Source organism: Cupressus sempervirens, chromosome 8 (genome assembly GCF_028749045.1).
Source record: "Cupressus sempervirens isolate cs-2001-9-10 chromosome 8, ASM2874904v1, whole genome shotgun sequence".
Taxonomy (NCBI): domain Eukaryota; kingdom Viridiplantae; phylum Streptophyta; class Pinopsida; order Cupressales; family Cupressaceae; genus Cupressus; species Cupressus sempervirens.
This window is the reverse complement of record NC_143125.1, coordinates 124,651,224-124,675,683: the sequence shown is the minus strand read 5'-3', so window position 1 is coordinate 124,675,683 and position 24,460 is coordinate 124,651,224.

Sequence of the window (24,460 nt, the reverse complement as noted above, 5' to 3'; positions counted from 1 at the left end):
CTTTTGACACATTTCAAAAAACAAAATAGGTCCGTAGGGGTCCTATGACCCCTACGAACATATGTTGTCATGAAATGCATCGAAAGGGGTAATACGTTGTCCCATGGTGCCTTTTGACCCATTTGACCCATGACCTATTTTGACCCATTTGAACAAATGAAATGAGTCTCTAGGGAACTTAGGATGCCTAATGACATATGTTGTCATTAAATGCATCAAAAGGGATGATATGTTGTCTTATATCTTGTTTTGATCCAATCAAACAAACAAAATAGGTCCCTAGGGACTTCTTGTAATGCCCTGCCAAGGGATCCAAAGAATTAACCTAGAATTTCACTAAGTTTGGTAGCATTTTTTTTTTTCTAACATGAAAGTAAATACCACTTATAACTTATCCACAACAATAGAAGCAATAGCAATGTCCATCTAAAAGTAAACATAACATACATAACATATTACATTCTTTAAGGATCCCTTAACGTTGAATTACATCTAAATCAACTAACATTATTGAATCCATCTAATACAACAACCACATGAAATAATAATGATAAGTCCAATGTTTATACATTACATTTCTAAATTCTCAATCATCCACTGTAAATGTCACAGGGTATGAAAAGCTTAAAAGAATATACATATGTGAAATAAAGTACATCATCCTAGTCTAATCCATGATACAACAAAGTAAAGATAATCACATGTCATACATGTACATCATCTGAGAAGATATAGACATCCATCATAAAAGATCAAACATAATAAATTGAGTGCATGGTTCCTCCCAACTGTTAATAGCATCATTAGACCATCATGGGCCCTAGCCATCCCTCTATGCGTAACATTCCAAATCACCGAGGAGATCATCGGTATTAACATAGTAGGAATGTCACTCCTAACATATAATATATCATATGTAGAAACTAATCTAACATGCAAATATAAGCATAAGATAACACCATCTAACATATGCTAATCATCGGTGAAAGGATACATATCCACCATCACGAAGGATGCATCAGCCACGATGTCTCAATGGATCTCAAATGATAAGAGTGGAAAAAAACTACCACCTAACCGCGTGGTAGCTAAGTGGTCCACTCCCACTGTGCTGAGGAGATAATCTCAAGTCCCAAACAGGTATCAAAATCACATAGCATAAGACTACTCTCTAAGTCTCAGAATCCTAGAAGTATACTAACTCAAAGGTTCCAACACATAAATTGACATCTAATTTCCAAAGGCACACAAAGACATGTAGGAAACCTACTATGCAAGCGAGAAAGTATCATTGCATATATCATGCAGAAGTTACCCTAGCAATTAGCTAAACTCTACGGGTCCCTAATGATCCTCATTCGGCCACTAGTATCCTCTCATACTAACAAGGCATACTATGGAATGTAAGGTCATAACCATGCATTCTCTCTACTCCCATCCTAGTCTATACAAGCACTCGAGGCATGGGCGAGAACAAAACAATTATCTTTTGAGGTTCATTTAGTTAGTATTAGGTGTGAATGTTTCACTTATTAAACAACTTACAATGAGTTACCCTGGCAGCTCCTTAGGGCCCCAACACCCATTGCAAGCCACTTTCCGACACTACAAGCAGATTACCTACACTAAGCTCATGGAACCATAAATCTCAAAATCACAAAATATAATCCATAATAAGAACATCAAATATGCACAATAAAAGCATCAAATCTCCATGAGCAAGCATCCATAGAAAATCATGACTATAATAGTTCTCTATTGGCAACTGAAGCATCACTGATAATCAAAACTATCCATTAGTTCTCAATAACCAAAATATATCTCAAATCATACTGATCGAAGACTCCAAAATGGTTGAGTTAAAACATGTCACAACATGACATCATAAATCAACATTTCAGTCTTATCATGGCGACTAGAAAATAAACCAAGGATAACTGATCGATGACTAAAAAATGGTTAAGTCAAGTGTCTCATACATATGAATCCCAGCTATAACAATCAGTAATTATAAACATTACATAGAGCATTCCATCACATAACCATGGTTCGGTTTATAAAGATAAAAAATAAGACATCATCATGACATCACAATCATAACCCCCAAGCCTCTGGTAGATGTCCTATAACTGGACAACACTAGTCAACCCAAAACCCAAAACAAATAGCATATAGAAAACAAAATGCAAGCACATGTTTTGGTTTTTCTAAAATTACATCTTTGAATAGAGTGTGGAGGTCACAGTTTTCATTTCCAATTTTGGGTAATGAATGGAGGAACATTTTGCACATTTTTTCCCAACCCATGTATTTGTTTGATTCATTAAATCAATATTCCAAAATGTTTCTAAGAGTATATAATATTTGTAAAAGACCCCCATCGTGTTCCATTAAAACATGATGAAAACAAATGCAATTCATCCACATTTATCTATTCTTCGTTAACCAAACGATTAATTAGATTTTATATTATTAAATAAAGAGATTAATTATTAAAAAGGATAGTCTATTAAAATATTAATTTAATATTTTATAATACACAATAAAAGATTTAATTATTAAATAAACAATCTATTAATAAAATTTAATTTATAATATTAAATAAATTAATATTATATAATAATAAATATTTTATAATATATAATAATTAATGTTTAAAATATTATTAACATTTAATAATTTAATAACAATGCAATGTAATCAAAAATCACAATGCAAAGATTTTTTTTTAAGTCGAATTCATACACAAAGTATAAATTTTAATTTACCCCCACCGTGGTACATAGTACCTATGGCCATAGACACTGCATCGACAGTGGGTACATCGTACCCCTATCGTCACAGTCCTATGACGGCAGGCCTCTGCCTCCACAGGGGTGTGGGTACGATACGTGCCCCAATGCAAAATTTGTTATGTTTTTTTTTTAATAATGTTTTAAAAAAAAAATTGTTTTCCAAATCGTGCTTTCCAAATTGATTCCATTTAAGCATGTTCTCTGCGATTTAGCAAGCATCAATTGCTATACGTATGTATATATATATGTGTGTGTGTGTGTGTGTGTGTGTGTGTGTGTGTGTGTGTGTGTCTGTATATATATATATACATATATATATATATATGTATATATATATATATACAGATATATATATATGTATATGTATATATATATATACAGATATATATATATGTATATATATATATATATGTATATCTATATATATATACATATATATATATATGTATATATATATATATATGTATATACATATATATATATATATATCTATATATATATATATTTATATCTATATATATGTATATGTATATGTATATATATATATACATGTATATCTATATATATATACATATATATATATATATATATGTATATCTATATATATATACATATATATATATATATACATATATATATATATATATATATATATATATATATATGTATATATATATATATATATATGTATATATATATATATATATATATATAGATTGTCAAACATCATTTAAATATATTTATATATCAGAAAATATGCAAATTTGTAACATATAAGCATATATAAATTTAAAACAAAAAGGGCTCAAAAATTTCTCTTTAAAAATAATTTCTCTCTAAATTTATCCATTACTCCTCTAATAGATTTGACTGTAAATTTTAACCCTAGCCCCGTAAAATTCTTAGATCTACGCATATAAGATTTTCCCAAATAAATTTTAACTACCCATATTGAAAATGTAGATAACCAAAAATAGGAAAATCTTCAGAAAACATATGGAAGACACAAAGAAGACAGGAAGTGCAAGATGCGGAAATAGCATAAGCAAAATCACAAGAGTCTACCTGGATTCTGATGCTAATTTGCTTTTCCTCAAAAAACCCGCAGAGCAAGCTCCTCACTTCTCCAAAGTTCCCAGGTCCTCCAATGCTCCAAAATGCTCTCCCAGGCTATGTCTAAGCTTCTAGGAATGCTTGAATATAAAGGACTCTCAGGAAGCACCTAGAATGTCTCTAGAAACAACTAGAAGGTGTAGACGACTAAGCATGAGTCTATTCCAACGTTATAGATGAGTCATAAGGTTGTAGACACCATGTGCTTAATTGACACACTAACCCCCATGTTGTTGACATATTAGAAATGAAAAGGTGTGTTAACTCCTAGGCAAGCTTATAACTCTTATTTTATTTTTTATAACTTTCATTTTAATTTTTATACCTCTTATTATTATTATTTATTTATTATTTTATTATTATTTTATATTTATTATTAATTTTAATTTCTAATTTTTTTTTATTTAATTCTTTTTTCTCAATTAATTCTCATTTAATTAACTATAGTCAAAATATCAAAGATCATGATATTATATTAATTTTCTCCAAATAATTAATTTATTAATTAAATCTATTTATTAAGACTTAATTAATAGAAAATTCACCATGGACCTCCAAGGTAAAATATAGAAACCCATCATAGAACAATTCACACAAAATCAGTATAAAGAGTTAAAAATCATGAAATATGTCATCTGACACATTCGGTGGGTAAAATATCCAGATACTTGTCCTACCTAACTAGGACAAATGGTTTAAGGGTTTGGGATTTGGACTTGAGAATTTATCTCCCTTCTCTTATCATTGAGATAGTGTAATAGGGTACGCTCATCTTGGCAATTCAGAGAAGTCAATACTCGGTACCTGCAACCTGCATAAAAAACCATGCATGTACATACAATATATATATAATACTAAGCTAAACAGACAATGGAAGGAAGTGGTGCATCGTGTAGATCCTGACTAGTAGGTGACTACGATTCCCTTCCTTAACCATATCAAAAATGCCATACAATAAGAACAAACACGCACACCATACACATGCAAGTATGGGGTAAGTATCCATAATAAAACACATGAGATAATGAACCATCTAACTTATCATCATCAATAACTAAAAGAAATATAATGATCGTCATGCATACATGAAATGTAAAGTCTAAATGATCTCATCATATATCAATTGAATCCATAGCATAATGTCTGATAGTCTCAAAACAATACCACTAATCCATCAACATAAAACTAGTCTAACATAGTCCGATAATAATAACAACAATATGTCCAAAAAAATGTGAACAAGGGCAGGCACTACACTTATGCTATCATCAAATGCATTGAAATGGGTCATAGGTTGTCCTATGACCCCTTTTGCCCCAATCGATCAAATGAAATAGGTCCCTAGGGGTCCAAGGGTTGCTAGGGACATATGTTGTCATTAAATGCATTGAAAGGGGTCATTGGTTGACCACATTTGACCCATTCAATCAAACAAAATAGGTCCCTTAGCATCCTAGGTCCACTAGGGACATATGTTGTCATGATTTTTTTGGAAAAGGGTAATAGTTTGTCCTGTGACCCCTTTCGACCCATCTAATCGAACGAAATAGGTCACTAGGGGTCTTAGGACCACTAGCAACATATGTTGTCATGAAATGAATCGAAAAGGGTTATAGTTTATCCTATGACCCCTTTCAACCTATTTGATCGAATTAGATAGGTCCCTAGGGGTCCTAGGACTGCTAGGGACATATGTTGTCATCAAATGCATCAAAAAGGGTCATAGGTTGTCCTATGAACCCTTTCGACCCATTCAATCAAAAAAGAAATGTTCCTAGGAGTTCTAAGACCGCTAGGCACATACATTATCATTAAATGCATTGAAAGGGCTCATATGTTGTTCTATGACCCCTTTCGACCAATTCAATCAAATGAAACTGGTCACTATGGGCCTAGGACTCTTAGGGACATATGTTGTCATGAAATGAGTGAAAAGGAGTCATAGGTTGTCCTATGAACTCTTTCAACCCATTCAATCAAACAAAATAGCTTTCTATGGCTCCTACGACCCCTAGCGATATATGTTGTCATGAAATGTGTCAAAAGGGGTCATAGGTTATCCTTTGATCACTTTTGACTTATTTGATAAAATGAAAGAGGTTCCTAGGGGTCATAGGACCCCTATGGACATATGTTGTCATTAAATGCATTACAATGGGTTATAGGCTGTCCTATGTCCCCTTTTGAACCATTCAATCAAATGAAATAGATTCGTTGGGGTCTAAGGGCCCATAGGGACAATTTTTCTCATCAAACATGTTAAAAGGAGCAATAGAGTGTCTTATGACCCCTTTTGACCCATTAGTTCAAATAAAATAGGGTCCTAAGGGTTCTAGGATCCCTAGTAACATTTTTTTTTTGAAATGCATCGAAAGGGGTCATAGGTTGTCCTATGACCTCTTTCAAACCACTTGATAAAATGAAATAGGACCCTTGGTGTTGTAGGACCCATATGACATATGTTCTCATGAAATGCATCAAAAGGGGTCATAGGTTGTCCTATAGGCCCTTTCAACACATTCAAACAAATGAATTAGGTCCTTAGGCATCCTACAATCCCTATGGCATATGTTGTCATGAAATGTGTCAAAAGGGGTAATAGGTTGTCTTATAACAACTTTCAACCCATTTGATCAAACAAAATAGGTCCTTAGGGGTCTTCTGACCCCTACGAACATATGTTGTCATTTAATGAATCAAAATTTGTCATAGGTTGTCCCATGACCCCTTTCGACCCATTCAATCAAATGAAATAGGTCCCTTGGTATCCTATGACACCTCCTTACATATGTTGTAATAAAATAGGTCAACAAGGGCCATTGGTTGTCCTATGACACCTTTCAACCCATTCAATCAAATGAAATAGGTCCCTAGGGGTCATAAGATCCCCAGGGATATATGTTGTCAAGAAATGTGTTGAGAGGGGTAATAATTTTTCGTATGACTACTTTTAACCCATTCAATTAAATAAAATTGGTCCCTAGCTATCCGAGGACCCCTAGAGATATGCGTTGTCATTAAATGCATCAAAATTTGTTGCAGGTTGTCCTATGACACCTTTCAACCCATTCAAATGAACAAAATAGGTCCCTAGGGGTCCTAGGTCCACTAGGAACATATTTTGTCATCAAATTTGTTGAAAAGGATCATAGGTTGTCCTATGACCCCTTTCAAGCCATCCAATAAAACAAAATAGGTCTGTAGGTGTCTGAGGAACCTTAGGGACATATGTTGTCATGAAATGCATTAGAAGGGATCACTATGACCCCTTTCGACCCGTTTGATCAAACACCCTAGGGGTCCTAGGATCTCTAGGGACATATGTTGTCTTGAAATGCATTGAAAGGGATCATAGTTTTTCCTATGACCCCTTTCGTTCAATTCGATCAAATGGAATATGAACCTTAGCATTGTAGGACCCCTCGGACATATGTTCTCATGAAATGCATCGAAAGGGGTCATAGGTTCTCCTATGAGCCTTTTCAATACATTCAAACAAACAAAATAGGTCTCTAGGGGTCCTATGACCCCTAAGGCATATGTTGTCATGAAACAAGTCAAAAGGGGTAATAGGTTCTCCTATTACCCCTTTGAACCCATTCAATCAAATGAGATAGGTCCATCTGGGTCCTAGGCCCCCTAGGGATATATGTTGTCATGAAATGTGTTGCAATTTGTCATAATTTGTCCTATGACTCCTTTTGACCCATTTATCAAACAAAATATGTCCCTTGGTATCTTAGGACCCCTAGGGACATATGTTGTCATGAAATGTGTCAAAAAAGGTCATAGGTTGTGTTACGACACCTTTTGAAGCATTCAATCAAACAAAATAGGTCCCCTGTGGTCCTAGGACCCTTAGGTACATATGTCATTATGAAATTTGCCGAAAGTGGTCATAGGTTATCCTATGACCCCTTTTGAGCCATTTGATCAAACACAATAGGTCCGTAGGGGTAATAGGACCCTTAGGGACGAATGTAATCATGAAATGCATTGAAGGTGGTCAGAGAAAGTCTTATGACCCCTTTTGATCCACTGGATCAAACGAAATAAGGCCCTAGGGTTCCTAAGATCCCTAGTGACATATTTTGTCTTGAAATCCATTGAAAGGGGTCACAGGTTGTCCTGTGACCCCATTTCGACCCATTTGATCAAACAAAATAGGTCCCCTAGGGTCATAGGACCCTTAGGACATATGTTCTCATGAAATCCATCAAAAAGCATCATAGGTTATCCTATGACCACTTTCGACACATTGGAATAAACAAAATATTTCCTTAGGATTCCTATGACCCCTAGGGACATATTTTGTTGTGAAATGTGTCAAAAGGAGTAATACATTGTCCTATGACCCCTTTTAACCCATTCAATTAAATGAAATTTGTTTGTAAGGGTCCTAGGACTGCTAAGGATATACATTATCATCAAATGCATCAAAATTTGTCACAGGTTGTCCTAGGAAACCTTTCAAGCCATTCGAACAAACAAAATAGGTCCCTAGGGGTCCTAGTTTCGCTAGGGACATATGTTGTCATGAAATTCATTGAAAAGGGTCATAGATTGTCCTCTGACCCCTTTGGAGCCATCTGATCAAACAAAATACATCCCTAGGGGTCTTTGGATTGCTAGCTACATATGTTGTTATGAAATGCATTGAAAGGGGTCATAGGATACCTATGACCCCTTTCAACCAGTTTAATCAAATGAAATAGGTCCTTAGAGTTCCTAGGACCGATAGGGATATATGTTGTCATGAAATGTGTCAAAAGGGGTCATAGGTTGTCCTATGACCTCTTTTGACCCACTTGATCAATTCAAATCCATCCCTAGGGGTCTTGGGTCTGCTACAGACATATGTTTTCATGAAATTCATTGAAAATGGTCATAGGTTGTTGTATGACACCTTTCAAGCCATCCAATCAAATGAAATAGGTTCCTAGGGGTCTTAAGACTGCTAGTGACATATGTTGTCATGAAATGCATCGAAAATCATCATAGGTTATCCTATTACTACCTTCAACCTATTTGATCAAAAAAATAGCTCCCTAGGGGTCCTAGGACTGATAGGGACATATGTTTTCATGAAATGCATCAAAAGGGGTGCTAGGTTTTCTTATGAACCCTTTTGATGCATTCCATCAAATGAAATAGGTCCCTAGGAGTCCTAAGACCACTAGGTAGATATGTTCACTTTTGATTGATTCAATCAAACGAAATAGGTCCCTAAGGATCCCTAATGTCATATTTTATCTTGAAATGCATTGAAAGTTGTGATAGTATGTCCTATGACCTATTTGACTGATTCAACCAAACAAAATAGCACCCTTGGTGTCGTAGGACCCGTACGACATATGTTGTCATTAAATGCATCAAAAGGGGTCATAGGTTGTACTATAAGCCATTTTGACACATTCAAACAAATGAAATAGGTCCCTAGGGGTCCTATGACACCTATGGAGTATGTTGTCATAAAATGAATTGAAAGGGGTAATAGGTTGTCCTATAACCCCTTTTGATCAATTCAATCAAACAAAATAGGTCTCTAGGGTTCCTAAGACCCCTAGGTACATATGTTGTCATGAAATGCATCAAAAAATTTCATAGGTTCTCCTATGACCCCTTTCAACTCATTTAATCAAACTAAATAGGTCCCTTGGTATCCTAGGACTCTTAGGGACATATGTTGTCATGAAATGTATAAAAAAGAGTTGTAGTTTTTCCTATGACACCTTTTGACCCATTCGATCAAACGAAATAAGTTCCTAATGGTTCTAGGACCCCTTGGGACATATGTTTTCATGAAATGCATCGAAAGTGGTCATAGGTTGTCCTATGACCCCTTTCAAGCCTTTCGATCAAACAAAATAGGTCAGTAGGAATCCTAAGACCGTTAGGGAGAAATGTTGTAATAAAATGTTTCAATAGGGGTCAGAGATTGTCTTATGATCCCTTTCAACCCATTGGATCAAATAAAATAGATCCCTAGGGTTGCAAAGATCCCTAGTGACATATTTTGTCTTGAAATGCATCTAAAGTTGTCACAAGTTGTCCTATGATCCCTTTCGGCCCATTTGATCAAACTAAATAGGTCCCTTGGTGTCCTAGGACCCTTAGGACATATGCTCTCATGAAATGCTATGAAAGGGGTCAAATTTTCTCCTATGACTCCTTTCGACACATTCAAACAAATCAGATAGGTCCATAGGGGTGCTATGACCCATAGGGACAAAATTTGTCCCAAAATGCATCAAAAGGGGTAATAGGTTTTCCTATCACCCCTTTTGACCCATTCGATTTCACAAAATTAGTTCCTAGGGTTCCTAGGACCCCTAGCGATATATGTTGTCATGAAATGCATCATAATTTGTCACAAGTTATTATATGACCCTTTCAACCCATTCAAATAAACAAAATGGGTCTCTAAAGGACCTAGGACTGCTAGGGACATATGTTGTCATGAAATGGATTGAAAGGGGTCATAGGTTATCGTATGACCTCTTTCAATCCATTCGAACAAACAAAATAGGTCCCTAGGGGTCATAGGACCCCTAGGTACTTATATTGTCATTAAATGCATTGAAATGTTTCATAGGTTGTCTTATGACCCCTTTTGACTCATTCAATCAAACGAAATAGGTCATGAGGGCTCCTTGGACCACAAGGGACATATGTTGTCATTAAATGCATTGAAAGGGGTCATAGGTTGTCCTATGAACTATTCAATCAAACAAAATAGGTTCCTAGGGGTTCTAGGACTGTTAGGGACATATGTTGTAATGAAATTCATCGAAAAAGGTCATAGGTTGTCCTATGATCCTTTTCATCCCATCTGAACAAACGAAATATGTCTCTAGGGGTCTTAGGATGGCTAGGGACATATGTTGTCATGAAATGCATCGAAAGGGATCATAGGTTTTTCTATGACTCCTCTTGTCCTATTTGATCAGACAAAATAGGTCCCTAGAGGTCATTGGACTGCTAGGGACATATGTTGTCATGAAATGTGTCAAAAGGGGTCATAGGTTTTCCTATGACCCCTTTTCGACCCATTCGATCAAATAAAATAGGTCCCTAGGAGTCATAGGACCGCTAGGCACATATATTGTCATGAAATGCGTTGAAGGGTGTCATAGGTTGTCCTATCAACCCTTTTGATTGATTCAATCAAACAAAATAGGTCGCTAAGTGACCTAGGAACCCTAGGGACATGTGTTATCATGAAATGTGTCGAAAGGGTTCATAGGTTGTCAAATGACCCCTTTCAACCCATTCAATCAAACAAAATAGGTTTCTAGTGGTCCTAGGACCCCTAGGGACATGTGTTGTCATGACCCCTTTTGACCCATTTGATAATATGAAAGAAGTCCTTAAGGGTCATAGGACTCAGAGGGACATATGTTGTCATTAAATGCTTTGGAATGGGCATAGGTTGTCCTATGACCCCTTTCAACCTATTCAATCAAACAAAATAGATCCATAGGGGTCGTAGGACCCCTAAGGACAATTTTTGTCATGAAATGTGTTGAAAGGCTAATAGAACATCCTATGACCCCTTTAGACCCATTGGTTTGAAGAAAATAGGTCCCTCAGGATCTTAGGATCCCTACTGACATATTTTATCTCAAAATGCATCGGAAGGGATCATAGGTTATCCTATGACCCCTTTCAACCCATTTGATCAACCAAAATAGGTCCCTTCGTGTCCTAGGACCCTTAGGACATATGTTCTCTTGAAATGTGTTAAAAGGGGACCTAGGTTGTCCTATGACCCAATTCGATAGATTTGAAGAAATTAAATAGGTCCCTTGGGGTTCTATGACCCCTAGGGACATATGTTGTCATGAAATGCATCAAAAAGGGGTCATAGGTTATCATATGACCCATTTTGACTTATTTGATCAAACAAAATGGTTCTGTAGGGATTCTAGGACACCTAGGGACATATGTTGTCATGAAATGCATTGAAAGGGGTCATAAGTTATCCTATGGCCTCTTTTGACCCATTCAATCTAATGAAATAGGTCCTTAGGGATTTTAGGACCCCTAGGTACATATGTTGTCAAGAAATGCATCGAAAGGGGTCATACGTTGTCCTATGATCACTTTCGACTCATTCGATCAAATGAAATAGGTCCCTAGGGCTCCTTGGATAGCTACGGACATATGATATTATGAAATGCATCAAAAGGTGTCATAAATTCTCCTATGACCCCTCTCAACCCATTTGATCATACAAAATAGTTATCTAAGGGCCCTAGGACTAGAAGGGACATATGTTGTCATGAAATGGATCGAAAAGGGTCATAGGATGTCCTATGACACTTTCTGACACATTCAATCAAACAAAATAGGTCCCTAGGAGTTCTAGGACTGCTACAGACATATGTTGTCATGAAATGTGTCGAAAGGGGTCATAGGTTGTCCTATGACCCCATTCGACCCATTTGATCAAATGAAATATATCTATATGGGTCCTAGTAACCCTAGGGACATATTATGTCATGCAATGCATCGAAAGGGGTCATACCATGTCATATGACCCCTTTCAACCCATTCTATCAAACAAAATAGGTCCCTAGGGGTCTGAGGACTGCTAGGGACATATGTTGTCATAAAATGCATTGAAAGGGGTCATAGGTTGTCATATGAGTCCTTTCGACCTATTTGATAAAACAAAATACATCCCTAGGGGTCCTAGGACCATGAGGAATATATGTTGTCATGAAATGTGTTGAAAGCAGTCATCGATTGTCCTATAACCCCTTTGAACCTATTCGATTAAATAAAATAGGTCCCTAAGGGTTCTAGGACCACTAGGTACATATGTTGTCATGAAATGTGTTGAAAGGGGTCATAGGTTGTTCAATGACCCCTTTTGACCCATTGAATCAAACAAAATAGGTTTGTAGGGGTCGTAGGAACCCTAGGGATATATATTGTCATGAAATGCATCAAAAGGAGTTACTATGACACCTTTCAACCTATTCAATCAAACAAATTAGGTCACTATGGGTGCGAGGATCCCTAGAGACATATGTTTCCTTGAAATGCATTGAAAGTGATCATAGCTTGTCGAATGACCCCTTTCAACCCATTCAAACAAACAAAATGGGTCCTTTGGTGTGCTAAGAGCCCTAGGGATATTTTTTTTTATGAAATGCATCAAAAGGTGTCATAGGTTGTCCTATGACCCATTTTGACACATTTGAACAAATGAATAGGTCGCTAGGGATACTAGGACTGTTAGAAACATATATTGTCAAGAAATGTGTCGAAAGGGGTCATAGGTTGTTCTATGACCAATTTTAACCCATTCGATAAAATGAAATAGGTCCTTAGGGGTCATAAAGACCCCTAGGGACATATGTTGTCATGAAATGAATTGAAAAGGGTAATAGGTTATCCTATGACTATTTTTTGACCCATTCAATCAAACAAAATAGGTCCCTAGGTCCTATGACTCCTTTTGACGCATTCGATCAAACAAAATAGGTCTCGAGGGGTACAAAGAACCTTGGGGACATATGTTGTCATGAAATGCATTGAAAGGGGTCATAGGTTGTCCTATTACCCCTTTCAACCCATTTAATCAAATGAAATAAGTCCCTAGGTGCCCTAGGAGCAATAGGGACATATTTGTTGTCATGAAATGTGTCAAAAGGGGTTGTAGGTTGTCCTATGACACCTTTCCACCTATTCAATCAAATGAAATAGGTTCGTAGGGGTCCTAGGACCCCTAGTGACATATTTCATCATGAAATGTGTCGGAAGTGGTCATAGGTTGTCCTATGACCCCTTTCTATGCATTTGATCAAACGAAAGAGGTCTCTAGGGGTCATCATGAAATGCATCGAAAAGGGTTATAGATTGTCCTATGACCCCTTTTGACCCATTTGATCAAATGAAATAGGTCCCTTAGGGACCTAGGTCCGCTAGGGACATATGTTGTGATGATATGCTTTGAAAGGGGTCATAGGTTGTCCTATGACCCCTTTTGACACATTCAATCAAACAAAATAGGTCCTTAGGGGTCCAAGGACCACTAGGGACATATGTTGTCATGAGATGAGTCGAAAGTGATCATAGGTTGTCTTGTGACCCCTTTCGACCTATTCGATGAAATGAAATAGGTCCTTAGAGGTCCTAGGACCATTAGGGATGTATGTTGCCATGAAATGTGTCAAAAGGGGTCATAGGTTGTCCTATTACCCCTTTCAACCCATTCAAAAAAATAAAATTACTTCCTAGGTGTCTTAGAACCCCAAAGGACATATACTGTCATGAAATGCATTGAAAGGGGTCATAGGTTATCCTATGACCCCTTTCAACCCATTTGATTAAATGAAATGGAGGACCCTTAAGGATATATGTTGAAATGAAATGCATGGAAAGGGGTCATAGGTTGTCCTGTAACACCTTTCAACTAATTCGATCAAATGAAATAGGTCCCTAGGGATCCTAAGACCCCTAGGGAGATATATTGTCATGAAATGTGTTAAAAGTGTTCATAGGTTGTCCTATGACCCCTTTCAACCGATTTGATCAAGCAAAATAGGTCCCTAAGGGTCCCAGCACCCCTAGGGACATATGTTATCATGAAATGCATCAAAAGGGGCCATAGGTTGACCTATGACCCCGTTCAACCTATTTGATCAAACAGAATAGGTTTCTAGGGGTCCTAGGACACCTAGGGACATATGTTGTCATGAAATGTGTCGAAAGGGCTCATAGGTTGTCTTATGATAGCTTTTAACATATTCAATGAAACAAAATAGGTCCCTAGTGGTCATAGGACCCCTAGGGACATATGTTGTCATGAAATTCGTCGAAAGTGGTCATAGGTTGTCCTATGACCCCTTTTGAGCCATTCGATCAAACAAGATAGGTCCATAGGGGTCCTAAGACCCTTAGGGACAAATGTTGTCATGAAATGTGTTGAAAGGGGCTAGAGAGTGTCTTATGACCCCTTTTGATCCATTGGATCAAATGAAATAGGTCCCTAGGTTTCCTAAGATCCCTAGTAACATATTTTTTCTTGAAATGCATCGAAAGGGGTCATAGGTTGTCTTATGACCCCTTTTGACTCATTCGATCAAACAAAATAGGAACCTTGGTGTCATTGGACCCTAGGACATATGTTCTTATGAAATGCATCGAAAACAGTGAGAGGTTGTCCTATGAGCCCTTTTGACACATTCAAACAAACGAAATAGGTCCCTAGAGATCCTATGACACCTAGGGCATATGTTGTCATGAAATGCATCAAAAAGGGTAATAGGTTGTCCTATAACCCCTTTCGACCCATTCATGATAACATATGGCCCTAGGGCCGTGGGGTCATTCTAATTCTTATATTCATAGATCATATAATTTTATTATTTAAAAGTATATTTTGATGATAGATCAAACAATGTGATTTGAAAAATAGCATTGATATAATTTTTTTGCACAATCAAATTTAGAAACTACAATATCTTTATTTAATAGATTATTGAAATTTCTTAACATTGGTAAATAAAAATAATTAAAAGAATTACAATAGATTTCATGTTTCATGTTTTATCTATAAAGATAGTGCTCAACAATCTAATTATCTTTCCTATATGTTAAAAAGGAAAAGATATGAAATTCAAAAAGTAGTGTTTTTCATCAATATAAATAGCTTCACTATTTTAGCTTTTAACCAATCAAATAGCCTCACTCATTTGCCAAGCAATACCAATTACTTCTAGAGCTAGTTGAACCATTTGTTAAAAATTCTGTCTGCAGAAATTTCCTTCTCGTCATCCCTTGTAATGGGAAAGTCTATGCACTGTTGATCTAAAACAAATGGTAGTTATATTTTTATTTATTCTGATTTTGAGAACAATTAATAAGTAAGATCAACTATGCATTATAACCATTAGATGAACAATTTGCATCCCCTACAATATCAACTTCTTCAACTCTAAACAATATGAGCAATGAAACACTAGGTGTAATTTGTAGCTTCTTGATTCATCATATTGTATTCTTATGAATGAATCAAGATTCTAGACTATCTCTCAATTCAGCTAATAGAAGCAATCATCTTGTGGATGTGTCCTGATGCACAGGAGAGGAAGTGAAGAGCACTCTGGGCAAGGGAATAGTAGCTACATGGCTTTTCATGACCCTAATATTGAACAATAGTTACACAACACATTTGACCACTATTTTAATAGTAGAGAGATTGGCTCCCACCATTACAAGCATGAAAAGCCTAACCACAAGCAATGTTAAAGTGGGTTAAATGAAAAGTTTGTTTGCCAAGGGTTATCTTCTACAAGATCTGAACATACTTGAACATAGACTTGTTCCTCTAACAAGTCCACATGATTATGTGGAAAAGCTATCAAAGGAAGAAGTGGGTGCCATAGTGGACGAGAGCCTCTACATTCAAATAGTGAAATCTCTCTATCCATGTGAAACGCTCGAAGTTGTAGATTGAGGATACTTCAATATAGCAGGCTTTGGATTTTTAAGCAACTCTTTCTATATCTCATTTTGCAATTTATTGACCTATATTTCATGAGTAGTGATTCAATAGAATTCATCTTTCATAAGAATAAATGAAACACTCAGTGCTCATTACATCAAGGTGATACTCACAGAAATGAAGCATGAAACTGTTTGTGATATCTCATTTTGTTCTACACTTCTATTTAGATAGATGCCCACGTTTTATAATCTCAATTTACTTTACAATTTCTTTCATCAAAGTAGAAATATAATAGATGCCCTTCATGAGTTTTGAAACTCCCATGTCTGTGACAGTTTTTCACGAAAGGGTCACCATTTCTAGCAGACATAACTGAAGCAGTGTTGAATGTATCGGAGCAGCATTTCAGTGTACAGAGCATTCACAACAAATGGTTTGGGGAAGCAACGTCATGTCCAGACATGGAGTCAGGGCTTCAATCGGAAAAGACTCCCATCACACCTGCAAATCTATGGATTCTTTCCATTCTCACCGCATCCATCTATGCTCTCACTGCATTGATTCATATCGGTGGAAAGTTGCATCGAAGCGGGCAAGATTTGAGGGCAGCATCCCACGGACAAGATTTTTCCACACATGTAATGGCAATGATCAGATCTTTCAAACTTGTGAGGGTCCCTGCCCTTCCATAGAAATCTAACGCGGATTCTGCAAGTTGTAGAAGACTCCAAATTGTGGAGTCAATGTTTGTATTGATATATTCATCTGTGTATATCCTGCTATTCTGAAAGCCATTGTTTGTATTCATATTAAAATCTAACACGTTTATATTGGTATATTCATCTTTGCAGATCTTCCGGCCATTCAAATAGCCATTGTTTATATTCATATATACTTCAGTTCATGACGCGTTTATTGCCTCATGGACTTTTACAAAGTTAAAAGATATGACGTCAATTGTTGAATTGTCACCTCCACCGACAGCCGCGAGGATTGTCTTTTACTGTGAAGATTCCTTCTCTCAACAGAAATTTGAGATCATTTAGAATATTTCAAGTGGCTTGTCTTAGATATTTGTTTCCAGAATTTTATTTTGCACGTTGGTCTCACGGTGTAGCCCCCATTCATTAAATGTTTCAGAGTTTAACTCTTCAAAGTTAGGATTATAAATGTTAATAGTATATTCCACCTAATTACTATCATATTGATGAATAAAAGCTCCTTAGAAATCTGCTTTTATAGCTAACTTGACATACTTATAAATATAAATTGGTATTTTGTTATGTGGCTTCAACAGTTTATAGACATTGTTTTGATTTGTGGGTAGTAATGATATTAATCAAATGGTCACTTCAAAGTGTTGCTCAATATTTGGTTAAAGATGTTCAAATAACGGTGCACTACAACCATTTCAAAAATTGTCAATATTTATGCGCAAGTACCCGAGTCATACAATATGGGTACCAATGAAGTTGCACAAGTTTCTCGATTTAGAATTGTCTACAAATTCCAATAACTTGGGTATGAGTGGGTAGCTATTGCTATATGTTAAATTTAGTAGTGGCATTTTATTTATCATTATTTTATTTTTTGATAAAAGAAGCGGCAAGAGGGTGTTGACCCATGGTACAATTAGCCCATATGGCAGTCACTAGATACAATTAAAAGTACATTAACAACACCAAGTGACAATCATCAAGGAATTACATATTGTACCTACCTTTGTCAAAAATACATGTTTGAAAGTGACTAAAAACTTTGTCAACATTGACAATGATCACCTTGGGATAAGTCCCCCACAAATGGTGTAAACTTGAACCAAAAATAATAACAAAGGACTCAGGCAAGCTTTTAAAACTTCTAGCATACATCTAATCATAGGAATAAACAAATAGAAATGAGACACTTACATCACTGTAAGACCTGATAAACAAACTCAAACAAAAAACTACCAGTTCATTCTTCTTTGTTAGAAACAAAGATTCATAAATATCTAGATCTCCCTTTTGGCCAACATTCTCAAAGATCTTCCAACCCTCTATTGTCTCCTTTCCCACCTCAATAGTGAAACTCCACCTTAATAGAAATGTGGGGAAGAAAGATCATGAGACCAAGATTGAGATAATAACACTTCCATCCCTTAACACCACCACAATCTCCCCCTCAATAGGAGTGTCATCCACTTCCACAAACACACACCTAATCTCTACCTCGATAGAGGATAAAACAACTTCCACATAAGCCATGCAAGAAGAAGAAAACACATGGATCCAAGCCCACCACTTCTTAGTCGAGATGCAATGCCTAGAGAAAAGCCCTAATGAGATACCTAGAAAGTAAGACCCCCAATCAAAGATCTCACCCACCAAATGTAGTGCACAATGCAAGAAATCAAACTTGGAAATGGAAGTTGAGAAAGCATATGACATCCAAGCAACATATGCTTCCACAACCAAAGGTTGTCCTAGGTATGACAACCCAACACAATGTCCAACATAGGGTGATAGTAGGGAACAACCCTAACGAAGACATTTCTAGCAACGACCCATGAAAAAACCAAAATGAAACCAAGCTCACAATGAGAGTAGACGAGAACACAAGATCCTTCATACTTGTTTAGAAAAAAGTAAAGAGAAGACATGTTGGGCCAAGCAGATGAAGAGCAATAGATCGAGCACATGTAAAATCCAAGGAATCCTCCATTTCTCATATTCTCAAAACAAACAGCTACAAATCTGGGAATAAACCTCTCCCACCACATGCATACAATAGTAGGGATCTCCACTAGAGAAGCCATATAGTAACTCATAATAGAGACACCCCTCCAACATGGAGAGACATCTGGGAGAAACCCATTAATAATTTCATCATTTGATTTCCAAATGGAGGTTCAACATAACCCATTTGGGGCAAAGAATCTTCTGAAAGAGCTCAACTCTACCTTTTTTGTTCTTATCCCCAAAACCCTTGGGGTGGATACTATGGACCACTTTAGGCCCATTAGTCTCTATAATTTGTTCTACAAGATCATCTCAAAAGTTTTGATGACCAGAATTCTCAAGGTCCTTCCTTTGATCATTTCTCTATAGCAAATAGACATCGTCCCTGCTAGCTAAATCTTTGATTCTCTAATGTTGGTTCATGGAGTCATTCATTCTCTGGAGGCTAGGAAGAGGGAGGGTCTTCTCCTCAGGTTGGATCTCTCTAAATCATATGACCGAGTGGACTGGTCCTTCCTTGGAATAGTCCTCTAGGCTTTTGGTTTTGACCACTAGGTTTGCAAACTTATATCCAAACTTGTATCCAGCTCTTCGCTAGCTATCATTATTAGTGGGACTCCATTTGATTTCTTCAAACTATTGAGAGGCTTAAGGTAGGAAGATCCCCTTTCTCCCATCCTCTTCATCATCATGAAAAAGTGTATTGGCAAATTGGTTTAGAGAAAAAGATAGGAAGGGTCCTTGAGAGGAATCAAGCCTTCTTCAGGGCATGTATCTTTAACTCATCAACAATTTGTTGATGACATTATAATGGGAGGAGAAGCTTTAGTTTTGGAGGCCAAATCAATGAAGAGCTTATTGGATATATATACCATGGGAACTGGCGAGCTTATTAATTGGGAAAAAAGCTTAGTATTATTTATCAATACACATGTAGACAAACAAACAAAGTTTCTAAGCATTCTTGGTTGTGGGGTTGGAAGCCTTCCTATGAGCTATCTTGGACTCCCATTGGGGAGTAAGCCACTGGACTCTTTCTAGAATATGCTTATTTACAGGTTCAACAAGAAGCTAGTAGGTTGGAAAGGAACCACTCTTAGCCAAGATGCTAAATGTGTTCTAGTGAAGTCTACCTTTCAAAACCTTCCCATGTATGCCTTGAGTCTCTTTGGGATCCCAGTCAAATATGCTGAGAAATGCAAAAGATCCAGAGAGATTTTCTGTGGTCTGGATTTGAGGAACATCAATGATACCTCCTAGTGGCTTGGGATAATGTTTGCCTATCCAAGTGTTATGGGGGACAAGGAATCATAAAACTTAGGCATCTTAACAGTGCTCTCCAAGCTAGGTAGATTTGGTGTATATTTAATAGCACTAGAGAATGGAGAGATATTTTTTTGGATAAGTATATCAGGAGACCTTCTTTAAGATATTTTCTCAATGATTTTAACATCTTGACTAGCTCAGTTATATGGAATGGGATCTTAAAGGAAAGAACCCTAGCTAATTGTAAGGCCAAATAGAAAGTGGGAAATGGAGAGAACATCCTCTTCTACCAGGATAATTGACTGATTTAGGGACCTCTCATTAATAACCCCACATGTGATAACTAGGCCAATACTTGTATAAGGCTATTCAAAATGAAAGTAAGTAACTATAGAATGGACCAAGGATGGAGAGACCTATCCTTGATATCGAATGATCTCAAGCCAATAATGGTGACATTGAACTCTTTGATTTTGAATAATAACAAGGATGAAATAATATGGGAGGGTAATCCAAGTGGATCCTACTTAGTGGCCTCAGGGTATAGCTCACTTTGAGGCCTGAGGGGGAAACCTCTTTGGGCTAAGGCCTGGCTGCCTAGCCTTACCCCTAAAATTAAAATTCTCTTTTGGCTGATGCTTTAAGATAAGATTCTTACTCTGAACAACTTGGAAAAAAGAGGTCAGTATATCCCTAACAAATTTATTCTTTGCAAGCATCACTTGGAGATGGTTAAATCACATCTTCATCCATTGTCCCTATTCCATGGACGTTTAGGAATATCTCGCCAAGAATTATGGGGTCAATTGGTGTAAGCTAGGGAATATTTTGGACTTCTTCTATCAATGGGATAGCATGTACAAAGGCATAAATTTGTAGAGTATAAGCATATGGACTTTGCCTCACTTCTATTGTGGACTATGGAAGGAGAGAAACAATTGATTTTTAGAGATAGAGAGGCTCCTACTAATGTGCTTGCAGATAAAATCATTGACAATTTGAGAGAAAATTTTCTTATTAGGAAGGGCAGAGGTCTTGATGAAGGGGGTAATAGTAAGGACAGGGAAAAGGATAGGAGAATGAAAAGATAGGGGATCAAGTGGACACTCCCCACTAAAGGTTGGCACAAAGCCAACTTTGATAGAGTGGCCAAAGGCAACCCAAGTCCTGTGGGATGTGGGGGCATCATTAGAAATAACCATGGTCTAGGTATTGCTGCTCTCTCCTACCCCTTGGGAAACCAAACAAATTACTATGATGAAGCTAGTGCTACTCTCCATAATGCTAAACTGGTGCTAGAAGTGGGAGTCAAACACTTATGGCTGGAGGGGGACTCAAACAATATCATCAGATGCATAAAAGGTTCTCTTCAACCTACTTGGACCACTCCAAACATAGTGGAAGAAATCTACACTACCCTTGGAAAATTTGAGAGTGTACATGTCAGCCATGAGTATAGGGAATCCAACTTGATGACTGATTGGTTTGCCAATGAGGTAAGAGAGAGCAAGAATATGGAACACTGAAGGGAATATTTTGTCAGTCACAAAAGGCCTAATTGATTAAAAGAGGATCCAGGGAGGTATAGGTGAAATCCCTAGTTAATTATGGAAACTAATGCAAAAACGTGCACAAGTCAATGCATTTATGGAAAATATGGGGGCAACTGGAAGATGATGCATTCAATGTCTAATTTCCACACTTTATGAGTTTCTTATTTTCTTTTTCAATTCTCTAGAATTGAAAGAAAAGGTAGTTTTGGATAGAGTAAATAGAGGAAAAGGAAAGGTGAAAAAAGAACTATATTTATGCAAAAGGAAATCACCTAGCTGATTGAGATGGTGGGAGAATAGAGTAGAAGGGAACTAGTTGGAGAGGTAGAGAAATGGAAATAGAGAACCAAGGTCTAGGAGAAACTCGAAAAAGAAGGCATTGCTAACTACATTGTCAAGCTTCACAGGTATGACTTACTGGTTACCAATCTCATATTTAATTCTTGGAAGGATGGTAGGGTTCAGATTGATAAGGTGTCACATCATGTTAATGTGGAGTTCATCAGCCATGTTACCAAAATACCTAATGAGGGTTTTAAGTTCTATAGAGGTAAAAAAAAATTCATGAATGCAATGAAGGATTTTGCCAAGAACATGGAAGAGAAGAAGGAGCTAGTGAAAAGTGAGAGTTACTGAGAGATGGACTCAATCAAGAAGCTCTAGAGGTATGTGTTGAGGGCCATCATTGAGTTTATTTATTTGGATACAAGGTTTGATGGGGGTAGAAGCCATCATTTTTTTTTGCATAACCACTTCCATTATGGAGCTAAACTTGCTTTTCCTTTTTACCTATATTCTTCCATAAACAAGAATATTTTGGGGTATAAGGAAAAACCTCATGCTAACCCTACCCTACATGAGGGTTTACTTCTTTTTCTCTTTGAATATTTTTACGCTCAATCTAGGAGTAAAACCCTTTGTCACACTATGGCTACTTCTAAGGAGACAGGGAGCTCCAATTTCTCCTTAGACATAGATGAAATCCAGAGCTTAAGCTTAGAGGAGGAGGAAAAATCCAGAGCTTAAGCTTAGAGGACAAGGAAAATTATCAATCTTTAGGGAAGAAGTGTAGGGGGAGATAAAAGGAAATTCCCACTCCTAGTAAAACTCCTTGTAGGAAAAGTGCTAGGTTCCATATGGCAAAAATGACTAGTCAGGGGAAGAAGAGTATAATGAGGAAGGAGAAGACATGGACAAGGATGAGGAGACCAAGGTCATGGATATTGAGACTAGAGAGGAGTTAGTTGGTAAACCCAAAAAGAAGTAGAGGAAGAACAAAGAGGACATGCCACTGGAGGGGCAAAATGTTATGGGGCCGAAGCTCTCTGTTCTCCCTCTCCTTCCCAAGCCCTCACAGGAGCAAGAAAATGAGAAAATAGAGGAAGGCAACATAAGCAGTGTGGTTGTAATAAAATAAAAGCATATGGCTTGCAAGAAATTCAATGCCAGAAACTCTAAAATAGGGATTGTTAGAGAAGTTATGAACCCCTAAATCCTTGAACAAAAAGAGGGCAAGATCCAATTAGAACAACTCATAGAACTGGTGTTGGTGGCAATCACTCACAATGCAAGGGAGGTGGGTATGACCTTTCTCAACAATGTAAAAAAAAACATGATTGACAACTTCTGATCTATAGAATGGCTCTTTCATGAGGTGGAGGAGGCAAGAGAAAGAATGTGGCAGATGGAAAGCTAGGTGAAGAAGAATGAGCAAGGGAACTTGACTGACCTATGGGATCAAATCAAGATGGTTGAAGAAAGGTTGAAAAATATGGAGAACCTCAACCACAACATGGCTAACTAGAAGCTCACTATTCTTAAATCTCTCAATGATAACATTGTCAGTCTAAGTGGCAAGCTCAAACCCAGGGGGTTTGTTGAGGAGAAGGATAGGAAGGAAAATGATGAAAATAGGATGGAAGAGGACACTACAATGGACATAACTCAATGCCACATGTATTCGAGCTATGAGAAGAACCAAGAACTCCTGGTGGAGGAGTTTCAAAGAGCCAACAAAGTAGCAGAGACCATCTAGGACCTTCAAAGGAATTTGGGGAAGTAAGTGAAGAATATACAAGCTCCGTCTTTGGATTTTGTTGTCTCTATAGGTTTCTTTCTGTTTGGCTTTTTGCTTGTCTTTCATTTTGGCCTTTATATTGCCCATTGTTCTATTGCTAGGCATTTTTTGCTAACATGCTACCCTTTTTTACATCAGAACTTTTGGATTTTAAGATCCTTGTAAAGCCTATTTTTCTTAATAAAATACATAACCCCCTCCATTGTAAATCCCTCCTCCATTATGTTCCTAACAACCAAAATAACACCCCAAGTTGTACTGCACTAACATAAGATCAATGTATCCAAATTAGTAGAAAAAAGAGCAAGGAGACCCCAAGATTTCCCATTCCAAGTGGGATAAGGGCCCCAAAATCTCCACAAAGAGCTCAAGTACGTGAGCTTGAGAAACCAATTCAATTTCGAAGCAAAACATATCCCAAAATGAGTAAGAGAGCTTCCATAAACCATGAAAACAAAGTCCCTATAGACTAT